The sequence below is a fragment of the Dermochelys coriacea genome, chromosome 4 (assembly GCF_009764565.3).
Source record: "Dermochelys coriacea isolate rDerCor1 chromosome 4, rDerCor1.pri.v4, whole genome shotgun sequence".
Classification (NCBI taxonomy): domain Eukaryota; kingdom Metazoa; phylum Chordata; order Testudines; family Dermochelyidae; genus Dermochelys; species Dermochelys coriacea.
In genome coordinates this window covers 138,376,678-138,388,879 of record NC_050071.1, presented here as the reverse complement: position 1 = coordinate 138,388,879, position 12,202 = coordinate 138,376,678, and the positions used below count along the sequence as shown (strand labels likewise).

Sequence of the window (12,202 nt, the reverse complement as noted above, 5' to 3'; positions counted from 1 at the left end):
TAATGATTTCCCAGGTAGGAAAGGTTTAGAGTAGCAGCCGTGCTAGTCTGTATCCGTAAAAAGAACAGGAGGACTTGTGGCACCTTAGAGACTTAACAAATTTATCTGAGCATAAGCTTTTGTGGATTACAGCCCACTTCATCGGATGCGTAGAATGGAACATATAGTAAGAAGATAGATAGATAGATACATAGAGAGAAGGTGGAAGTTGCCATGCAAACTATAAGAAGTAGGAAAGAATGTCTCTCCTTTCTGAAAACCAGGAGGCTGCAGATAAAGAATGTAACAGCTTGTACGAATGCCCATTAGAGCAACTTAAAACCTGGCTCACCTGCCTGGGCATGGAATGCCCTGAGAGAACTTGCTGTGACTTTGCTAGAGAGAGATCTTACTCCTGTAAATATGTCTGATTTGGGAATGTCCCTCTGGATGTAGTGAGCAGTCAGGGGTTATGATCAAACCAGGAGGATGCACAAATCAATCTGATATACAAGGGTTAAACTGGCTATCCCAGAAAGTTTTCTAGAACTCTAGAACAATAGAGTTGCATTGTGCTACTCTGATACCGATAACAATTGAAATGCATCATGCTGCAGGATGATACCAGAAAAGCGTCAAGGCTAAAGTCTGGTTGGAAAACATGTGGAGGCCAAAGCTATACTATAAGTCGGAACCACACGTATAACCAGATTCCCTGACACAGCTTGTCTTTGTAGCGTAGCTCAAATCAGATGAGCACCCAAAAGGTTGGACACTTGTCAAAGGCTTTGCCAAACCTCTTGAGTTTGCAAAATTGGGCAGAATGTTGTGTGATGCTTCTGGCTGGGCTGGAAGCAGAGTGAGGTAAGTTTGTATCCTGGTGTTTTGACACCTCTGCTTCTCCCAGGAAGGGCAGCGGGCATGAGAATGAGAAATGCTTCTTTTTTGGAGGGAGCGAGGGGGATTAGAAATTGTAAGCTCTTCGGGGCAAGGACTGTCTTTGTTCTACATATGTACAGCACCCAGCACAATGGGGTCCTGGTGTATGACTGGGGTTGATAGGCACTACTTCAATACAAATAGTAATGCTAACCGTAATTCTCAGCCTCTTCGCCAAAGAGGCTCGGCTGACTTGTTGGGTAAAGGTGCTCCGGTGACATGGTGGGGGTTTAACTGTCTCAGTCAAAAAGAAAGTGGGGAATCGGTTCTTATTTAATCCAGACTGAGGACCTGATCCAAACCCCCACTGAAGTCAATGGCATGAGTCAAATGCTTATAGTTGAGCATGAGCTTGAGTGTGTTGCTGGGTAAGGGGCAGAGCACACAGCACCTTGCAGGATCGAGCCTGTCGAGACAGCAGAAATGCAGAGACTACTTCGCCTCGTTCTTGGATTGGCTGCAGGCCCGTTCTCCTGTAGCATGGAGACAATTTCCCATTAGCGCTGAAGAGCAACATGCACAGTTACGTTCATTCAAGCAGCATATCAGTGTGTGGTTTTTTTCCTCCTTGCTGCCCGTGCTGAGGCTGTATCTATACTGTGACCAGCAGCAGCAGCACTGCAGCTACACTGCTGCGGTGCCATAGCGTGGACACTTCCTGCGCCCATGCAAGGGTTTGCCTTCGATGCAATTAGTCCACCTCCCCGAGCGGGGGTTCTCTCCCATCGACCTAGCCGCACCCACACCAAGGGCTAGGTTGGCCTAACTACAGTGCTCGGATGTGTAAACTTTTTTCACAGCCCTGAGTAACATGGCTAGTTCGGTCTCAGTTAAGTGTAGACCAGGCCTTAGGTGGATGATCTAATGGGCTCGGGATGAAGCAAAAGCCTCTCTCATTAAAGGGCTTCTAGGAACTGATATGGCAGGGATTCCAGCTTATGCTCTTCCCAACTAATCATCATGTATACAAGGCCCCGGGGAGGGGAGGGACCTGACGGCATCTCAGGAGGATCAGTACTGGCAAGTTGTGTTTAAAAACAATGCTCTTGTACAATGTAAACCTCTTCGCAGCAGAGAGCTTTTATTTCTATTTCATAGCAATGTGAAGGCAGCTTTATGAATCCCTAAGAGGTGTCACAGCTTTGCCCTTTGCCTTTTCTTGCTAGCTAGCATTTCAGCTCCACAAGTTCAAGTCCTTTATCATGTCATTGCTTAGATGAAAGAATCCTCTTCCGAAACCTAGCTTCAGGTCTGGGTTTGCCTTTGCTGAAACTGGGAATATGTTGCCAGTAGTGCAAATTGGCCTTTCAGGAAAAGAACGAGATGGGGAGTTTTTTAATCTTAACTCGCTGAGTCTGGAACTGTTTGACCTAAAAAATCCCACCCGCTCCATGAGATTTCTCATGAATGGGAAGCAGGGTCTGAATGAGCGCAGTCAGTGCAACTGTGGGAAAGAGTATATCAATCAAGCGATCAAAGACTTGCTGAGAAACTTGGTGCTGGGAACGCTCAGAATCCTTCCATTCAGAGTTCAAAAGTTTGTGTCTTTCAACCACATGGGCATGGAGCCTGGAGAAAAGGGTTTTCCCATGCTGTCTCTTGTGTTCTCTGAAGCATCTTCCTCTATGACTTATTTATAGATGGAGAGCACTAAGACACGATGGAAATCTTGAGGAGAGAAATGAGTGTGTTCCTAAAGCCGCTACACCTATATATTATCTGCTGTCACAATTAAGCCTGGAAAGCTTTGAAATCATGTTTATTAAAGGAATGGATACTTTGCACTTCTATAATGCCTTTTATCTGAGGATCTCAGAGAGCTTCAAAAAGCCACACAATACCCCATGGGTTTGAATAGGTAAGGAACCTATAGGAGAATTACTTCACCTTTCACTGAAATGCAACTGCCTCTGAGGTGGAATGCCAGCTATTTGACAGCGCACAGCAACAGCATGCACTCAGGCTAAGCGTTCTGCTCATGTTATCAAGATTTTAGAGTTTCCACATATTCCAGCAATATATGGAATAATTGTTTCCTTTAAAATTTTGTACTTCTAAAGTGTAAGGACTAAATTCATAAATTCCAAGGTCAGAAGGGACCATTTTGATGATCTAGTCTGACCTCCTCTGTAAAACAGGCCATAGAACGTCCCCAAAATAATTCCTAGAGCAGATCTTCTAGAAAAACATCCAGTCTTGATTTTAAAATTGTTGGTGACGGAGAATCCACCACAACCCTTTGTAAATTGTTCCAAAGGTTAACTACGCTCACTGTCAAAAATGTACGCCTTATTTCCAGTCTGAATTTATCTAGCTCCAGCTCACAGCCATTGGATTGGGTTGTACCTTTCTCTGCTGGCCTGAAGAGCCCATTTTTAAATATTTGTTCCCCATGGAGGTACTTATAGACTGTAATCAATCACCCCTTAACCTTCTCTTTAAGGTAAATAGATTGAACTCCTTGAGTCTATCACTATAAGGCATGTTTTCTAATCCTTTAATAATCCTTGTGGCTCTTCTCTGAACCCTCTTCAGTGTATCAACATACTTTAGGTGAACCTAATTTAATGTAGTTTACACCTTTCTTCTGCCCCCTTGGGTATATATTGCATCACCTTAAATTCATTTAGACTCCCTTAGATTTCCTTAAACTTACCCCTACTTACCAATGTGCAACTTACACCCCATTACTTGCTATTATTACAATAGCGCTAATGTTACTAATGTTGCCTTACCTGGTGATTTCCTTGATTTGTAATGTTCATGCCAATAGGAAATGCATTTGAGAGCACAATGCTGCATGAGCTGTGTTCCTGTGTGGGATTGGTTCTCTAGGTTTCTTCCTCTTCAAAATCAGAAATGGACTAGTTAATATATTCCTAGGAGGCAGGGAGCCCCCAGAGGGTAGTCAGATAATACAGCCACCATAGCACTTTCAGCAGGAGGTACTTGGCCTCCGCAAAGGAGATTGCAGTGAGCCCAAACCTGACTCTCTTGTGATGAAATTGCATGATCTCATTTTGCTAAGCCTTCCTCCAGTACCAAAATCCTTCCAGGGGCTAGTGCATGATGGGGGACCCTGAGGGACAGACAGGAGAGCAAGAAGAGAGAGAAGGGCGGAGGGGAGAATAACATTCTGGAACTGAGGAGAGGCCGAGAGATAAGAGCACTTGGGGATGTGCTTAGTGTTAATTAGTTGGTTTCAGAGTAGCAGCCGTGTTAGTCTGTATTCACAAAAAAGAAAAGGAGTACTTGTGGCACCTTAGAGACTAACAAATTTATTTGAGCGTAAGTTTCGTGAGCTACAGCTCACTTCATCGGATGCATTGGATGAAGTGAGCTGTACCTCACGAAAGCTTATGCTCAGATAAATTTGTTAGTCTCTAAGGTGCCACAAGTACTCCTTTTCTTTTTTGTTAATTTGCTGTGTTTAGTGCTTAGATACAATAGTAATAGGTGCCTTAGAGATACCTGAGAGGGAGAGAGAGAGAGCAGTTTTTCCAACTAATCTGCATAAATCAAGACCTCCTGGCTTTATTTGATCCATCACAGGAATCCCTTCATTCACCACTGAAAAGTAGCCATACCAGAGGGCACAGTACAGCAGGGCAAATTGACTAGTCTTCTCCAGCCCTCTTGTGTTGCTCAAAACTGTAGGAAATCCTCAAATGGTGTAGAGGCAACATAGCCTGCTCCAGTGCCAACCCCTGAGCCCAGCATGTGAGGTCTGCTAAGGGCTGGAGAAATACAGTACTTCAGTAGTTCTCAGCTGGTGGGTGGACCTTGGGTAGTTTAGAGCAGCCCTCAGGCTGCTTTAAACTACACTGAGAATGAGCCAGCCAGGGAACCAGGAAGCCATAGCTGACTCCCTTGCAGCTCCTCGCCACCTACCACAGCAGAGAAGAAGCTAGGGCAGTATCTAGTTAACAGTATAACACCAACATTACCCAAGAGGTTAGGAAAGGGAGCGAGGAAAGAAGAGTGCTATGCCCAGGTGAGGTTGCAGAGGGATTTGGCAGAACGTTGTTCCTATCACTGGGATTTGGCTTGGGCACTGGAGTTCACGCCCCTCTTCGATACAAGTGCCATCACCGCAGATGTTCTGAACTTGAATCATAAAACCCATCTTGAACAAATAACAAATGTGCCTTATACTTGCTGTAAGAACAGAAGGCCTGGCTGGGATGATTTAGTTGGGGTTGGTCCCACTTTGAGCAGGGGGTTGGACTAGATGACCTCCTGAGGTCTCTTCCAACCCTAATCTTCCATGATTCTAAGCAAAAACTGTGAGTTTTATTACTCCCAGGAGTACCATAGATCCAGGGCAAGTTTCCACCTTTGTGTACTAACGTTTGGATGGCAGTTGTATCCGACGAGACATTGATGGTGTGACTCTGAAAACAGTGGGGCTGTAATGGAAAGTAGGTGGTGGGGAAATAACCTAATGAAGGGGTTTACTAGTTAGTCAAAAAAAAATTAAGAAAACTGCCACGAGATGCATGGAAGTGCATAGATGCAACGTAGAAGACACTCACTGTATTCAGGTTATCATGTACGAAGTAGCTTTCAGTTCATACAGAGTTGCCACATGTCTATCCTGCTAGACGAAGCCAGCACATCACTAGTCTTTGGTTCAGGTTAGAAAAGAGGCAGGACTCAGTTGAAATGAATATAAAAGATTCTTTATTGAAGTGACCGGACGTAAACCCTTTGGTCCTTTCTGGCTCACTTGCTCCCAGACCGTCACTGGGATACTTGCTGCTGTCTAGTTTCTCCTTGAAATCTAGCCTGGCTTTAGCTTTGAGGAAAGGGTCTGATGACTCCACTTCAGCCACTTTTGCATTGTGACTTCTTGGTGTTGTCAATATGCCATGACATAGCCTTTGTGATATCTCCGGCATCCATGAGTGAGGCTAGAACTTGCCATTACGCTAGGTGCTGCTCTTTGGCACATCTCTTGCAGAGAGTGACTATTTTATCAGGTCGTGTTTTATTCAGGAAGATAAATTGGGCCCAAACTTGACCCTGGATTCACCTCTACAAATAAATATAGAGAAGTTAAAGTGGCCCATTTGCTGTCTCCCAGGAGAGTTGCTGCTGTTGCTATCAGCCTTAGCAGGGTAGTTGGTAAATAGCTTCACTCCAGCACTTGCAGGTTATAGGTCAGTAACACATGGCAATAAATAATGGGCCTTCCATCAGCCCTTTGGGTCACAATTTCTGTATGAATTCGTTGTAGGGCTTTATAGGTCCTGCGAGGGCATGTGCAGCAGAATGAGGAGAGGTATTCATACCTACGCACACACTACACACAGCAGGAATGTGGGGATGCCTGTGTGTTGTTGAGCTATCAGAGCCATTGAAAAGAAGGTGACTAGGACATTACTAGACCAAAGAACAGGAATAGCCCAAACACAAGACCGGGTAGTAATGGGGGACTTCAACGCCCTGGATACCTGTTGGAAAAGCAACATGGCAAAACACACAATGTCCAATAAGTTCTTGGAATGCCTTGGGGACAACTTTTTGTTTCAGAGCGTGGCACATGTAACCAGGGGGCAGCCATGTTAGACTTGATTCTGACCAACAGGGAGGAATTGGGTGTGAATCTAAAGGTTGAAGGCAAAAGTGATCATGAAATACAGATTTCATGATTCCAAGGAAAGGGGGTAAGAGCAGCAGAATAAGGATAATGGACTTCAGAAAAGCAGCCTTTATCAAACTCCGAGGAGTGGTAGGTAAGGTCCCATAGGAAGAAAATCTAAGGAAAAAGAGAGCTGGCAGCTTCTCAGAGATAATATTAAAGGTGCAACAGCAAACTAGCCTGATGTGAAGGAAAGATAGGAAGAATAGGAAGAGGCCACTATGGCTCCATTAGGAGCTTGTTAATGACCTGAAAATCAAAAAGGAATCCTACAGAAAGTGGAAGAATGGAGAAATTGTGAAGGATGAGTACAAAAGAACAGTACAAGCATGTAGGAATAGCATCAGAAAAGCTAGGGCACAAAATAAGTTACACTTAGCATGGGACATAAAAGGTAATAAAAAGAGGTTTTATAAATACATGAGGAGCAAGAGAAAGACAAAGGAAAGTGTAGGTCCATTACTTAGCAGGGAAGGACCACTAATAATGGACGACATCAAGAAGGCTGAGGTGCTTCATGCCGGTTTTGCCTCTGTGTTCACTAAAAAGGTAAATTGTGACCAGATACTTAACACAATTAATATTAATAATGAGAGGAAGGAACTCAAGCTGAAATTGGGAAAGAACAGGTGAGAGAATATTTAGATAAGTTAGATGTATTCAAAATGGCAGGACTTGATGAAATGCACCCTGAGGTACTTAAATAAGTAGCAGAAACAATCTCAGAACCATTAGCTATTATCTTCGAGAGCTGATTCATAGATTCATAGATACTAAGGTCAGAAGGGACCATTCTGATCATCTAATCCGACCTCCTGCACAGCGCAGGCCACAGAATCTCACCCACCCACTCTTATGGGTGAGGTTTTTCATAGGAGTGGGTGGGTGAGATTCTGTGGCCTGCGCTGTGCAGGAGGTCGGACTAGATGATCAGAATGGTCCCTTCTGACCTTAGTATCTATGAATCTATGAATCAGCTCTCGAAGATAATAGCTAATGGTTCTGAGATTGTTTCTGCTACTTATTTAAGTACCTCAGGGTGGAGGAGGTCCCAGATGACTGGAGAAAGGTACTATGTTTGCCCATCTTTAAAAAGCAGAAAAAAAGAGGACCTGAGGAATTATAGCACAATCATATGCAGGATGCTGGAACAATTTATATAGTGGGGGTGCTGAGAGCCATTGAACCAAACTGTAAACCCTGTATATAATGGAAACCATTTCAAGCCAGGGGGCACGGCAGCACCCTTAATTCTAGCACCTATGGTCAGATGGCCTTTTGTACCTGAAAAGATACTGGAACAAATTAATCAATCTATTTGTAAGCACCTAGATGATACTAGGGTTATAAATAATAGTAAAGATGGGTTTGTCAAGAACAAATCATGCTACACTAACCTAGTTGCTGACCTAGTGGATGAGGAAGCTATAGATGTGCTATATTTTGATTTTAATAAAGCTTTTGACACAGTCCCATATGACTTGCTCATAAGCAAGCTAGGGAAATGTGGTCTTGATGAAATTACTGTAAGGTGGTGCTCAACTGGTTGAAAAATCAAAAAAAAACTTTGTGAGGGATTGCTAGCACTTTGGAGGACAGAATTAGAGTTCAAAATGACCTTGACAAATTGGAGACGTTTTGGTCTGAAATCAACAAGATTTAATTCATTAATGACAAATGCAATGCACTACACTTAAAAAAAATGCAAATGCACAACTACACAATGGGAATAACGAGGTAGGCAGTAGCGCTGCCGAAAAGGACCTGGGGGTTATTGTGGACCACAAATTGAATACGAGTCAACAATGTGATGCATATTAACAGGAATGTCATGTGTCAAACATAGGGGGTAATTGTCCTGCTCTCCTTGGAACTGGTGAGGCCTCAAATGGAGTACTGTGTCCAGTTCTCGGCCCCAGGCTTTAGGAAAGATTTGGAGAGAGTCCAGAGGAGAGCAACAAAAATGATAAAAGGTTTAGAAAACGTCACCTATGAGGAAAGGTTAAAAAAAAACAAGCTGGGCATATTTAGTCTTGAGAAAAGAAGATGGGGGGGACTTGATAAGCTTGTTATAAAGAGGACTGTGATCAATTGTTGTCTGTGTTCACTGAAGGTAGGGTAAAAAGTAATCATCTTAACCTGCAGAAGAGATTTAGGTTAGATATTAGGAAACAATCTAACTTTAAGGGATGTTAAGCTCTGGAATAGACTTCCAAAGGAGGTTGTGGAATCCCCGTCACTGGAGGTTTTTAAGAACAGGTTAGACAAACGCCGATCAGGGACGATCTAGGTTTACTTGGTCCTGCCTCAGCACAGGGGGCTGGACGTGATGACTTCATGGGGTCCCTTCCAGCCCTACATTTCCATGATTCTATGATCAGTGTTTCTGTCATTGCAAATGCTCCTTCAGTGAAGCTGCTGTTTTTCATCTATTCTATGTTCTTTCAGAGATGGTCTCTCTCTTCTCCAAGTAGCAGCCGTGTTAGTCTGTATTCACAAAAATGCATCCGATGAAGTGAGCTGTAGCTCACGAAAGCTTATGCTCAAATAAATGTGTTAGTCTCTAAGGTGCCACAAGTACTCCTTTTCTGTTTGCAAATACACACTAACATGGCTGTTACTCTGAAATCTCTCTTCTCCCTCCATCTTTGACCATCTTGAGGGGTTCCAGAAGAGAACCCTGTGTTTTAAACATTCTTAGCCAGTTGCAATCAAAGATGGCCAGTTTGAAGGAGGGAATTTGTTTGTTTGGGGGTAGTGTGTCTGTGTGTGTGTTGGTTTTGTTTTTTTGCTTAAAGGGTTGCCCAGTCACTTCCAGCTAAAACAAATCTCCTTGTGATTGGTGAAGGAAATTCCAGCACTTTGAAAGTTACCACCCATTTGCACATTCTCTATGCCTGCCTAAAGAAAGAGCTATCACTAGCCCTACATTTGCCCATAAACTGAGCAAATGGTCAATATAGCTAGTGGTCAATATAAATGAGGATAAGTTCCCATTTTTATTTGAACTCTTTTTCCCCCTCTCCCAGTTGTTCATAACTTTCTCAAAATTCCTTTTTGGGTTGAATTGTTCTATATTTGGTCAATGCCCAAGGGATGGGATTTTTTCTAGGTAATAAGTTTGAGCTAAATCGATGGAGCTGTTTTCAGTTATTTGAGTATGAGGAAAATATATTATTCCTCAAATGTCAGACTGGGTTTAATTTGTAGATTGTAATGAGACTTTTTTTAAAAAAATGAAATCACATAGAAAATAAAAGTAGGCAGTTTTAAAGTTATGAATGTTTAATCTGCCTCAAAATCAGAACTTACAGTAGGTGCCTGCAAACTTTAGTTGGTGCTCAAATTTCAAAATTGGGGCCCATTAAGATTAGAAAGCTCATCTAATGATTTTAAGTACCTTAATTAATTATCTTTTTAGCATAAATGAAAATTTTCTGCCAAATTAAGTAATGGTACTTTTACACTGTCCGGGTTAAGGATGAGTGACCAAAATTATTTCAGCCATCTTTCATCCTTTCTGGTGGGTCTGCCACTGGAGTATATATGCAGTGTTGTAGCCATGTTGGTCCCAGGATGTTAGAGAGACATCTTTTATTGAACCAGCTGGAGTATATTGTAACATTGAGAGGTGGAGGGGGAGAAGAGGAGTGGCTTATATGTGGGCGATAGATTATGTGGGTTGGGGCCGGTTTTCCGAATGTGAGTAGTGAGTTTAGGTGCCTGATTTTCAGAGGGGGTGTGTGAGCACGTAAAATCAAGCCCCTGTAAGTGATCTCAGGTTGAGTCCCCCCAAAAATAGGCACTCGGAATCACTCTGTAAAATCTTGGCATTAACTCCTGAGTGGGGCCTGGCGTAATTCCACACTGATTTTTTTTTTTTCCCAAAGCTTGCATCCTGCAAGGAAAGAGTTAAGGAAATTTAAGTGCTTGGCGGGAGCCGTTCCCTGGTATTAGCCAATCAGAGGGGACAAAGGTTCAGCTCTGTGCCTGTGCTAAGGTAACAGGTGATTTGTTGTTTACAACATGGAGTTTTGTCAAGTCCCCTCAGGCACCAAGGGCAGGGGTTGGGAGAGCATGGGAGGAAAAACCTCTTGATCGTGGAGGTACTTGTGCAGCTAGCTTACTTCTGCTGAAAACATTTTCTGCTTTAGTCCCCTAAAGGAAGCTCTGGGTAAGGTGTCACTATTGCACTCCTTTGTTAGAGAGCACGCTTCCCAGGAAGAGTGGAAACAGCAGAGAGCAGCCAGCCTGGACAAGGAGTACAATGCCTTGCCATCCTGTGTGCACAAGGGAAGAGCATCTATCAGCAACTCAGTGGATTGTGTTAACCAGGAGCAGCCTTGCAACACTGTGATGGACAGAGAGGAAATACATACCCCAGGTTTACGGCTGTTCTGATCATTTGTGTGGTGAAGGAGTTGGAAAGATTGGGTATGGTATTGTTTTCATTTCCTGCCTAATGCTTAAAGGTCTAGAAAACATGACCTGTAAGGGAAGATTGAAAAATCTGGGTTTGTTTAGTCTGGAAAAGAGAAGAATGAGAGGGGACATGGTAACAGTTTTCAAGTACATAAAAGGTTCTTACAAGGAGGAGGGAGAAAAATTGTTCTTAACCGTTGAGGATAGGATAGGAAGCAATAGGCTTAAATTACAGCAAGGGAGGTTTAGGCTGGACATTACGAAAAACTTCCTGTCAGAGTGGTTAAGCACTGGAATAACTTGCCTAGGGAGGTTGTGAAATCTCATCATTGGAGATTTTTAAGAGCAGGTGGGACAAACAGGGATGGTCTAGATCAGCGCTTCTCAAGCTATCTGATGTGGGGGACCAGCAATTTTTTTTTCCAATGTGTGCGCAGACCGGCAGCCGATGGCTCGCGGTCCGGCACCCGTCCGCGGACCACCACTTTGAGTAGCACTGGTCTAGATAATACTTAGTCCTGCCATGAGTGCAGGAGACTGGACTAGATGACCTCTTGAGGTCCCTTCCAGTCCTATGATTCTAAACAGCAGCCACTTTTCACTCCAGGTGTGGCTGCTTTTTGAGATGGGAGCGTAGGGTTGTGTGTATGTATTTATACCTCCCTGAACTGGGTGGTGTGGGGGTGCACCACTGCCCTCTGCTGGAGAGAATCAAAACTGCTCTACTGTGTACCATAGGGCCTATGCAGCTTATGGCGCTTTAGCATAAGTGGTAAGGGACTGGGGCGGTGGAATAGTAGGATCTGACTTTGGAGCTGTTGCAGTGAAGTTTTGAGTATGTGGAGCGTACAGCTGTCTGATATGATACTGCCGCATGTAGGGAGCAAAGGAGTTGCAAGTTTGTAACTGAGAATGTACCCTATGCTTTGTAAAGTCCTTTGGGAGCCTTCAGCTTGAAAGCTGTTGTATGAGGCTTAGATAATAGTTCTGTTCCTGTGTCATGCCTTTTATTTGCAGTGTTTGTGCCATTCTTACTGACAGTAGAAATGCAAATGATTCAGGCAACCCCAATACAAACCATAAGGTCTAATATTTATGGCAGCAGGATTTTTAAGCAACGTATGAACTGTCTTATTCTCCAGCCAGGCCACTCCCATCCAGGGAGGGGTAGGAGGGAAATGAATAACGAGAATATTTCCATTGGTAGTGGTGAGTTGC

At 43.5% G+C, this 12,202-nt stretch overlaps 1 protein-coding gene across 4 annotated transcripts in view; it reads left to right on the top strand.

Annotated features, from left to right (window-relative positions):
* LZTS3 (leucine zipper tumor suppressor family member 3) overlaps positions 1-12,202 on the top strand; it is a 130,215-nt gene that overhangs the window by 69,835 nt on the left and 48,178 nt on the right. For 2 of the 4 annotated variants that reach the window (XM_043512771.1, XM_038400615.2), the window contains exon 1: positions 10,600-10,996. The exons of the other annotated variants lie outside the window; for them this stretch is intronic. The gene's annotated coding sequence lies outside the window, so the exon portion shown is untranslated. Of the gene's footprint in view, positions 1-10,599; positions 10,997-12,202 lie in introns of those variants that run through there. 4 annotated transcript variants of the gene reach the window in all.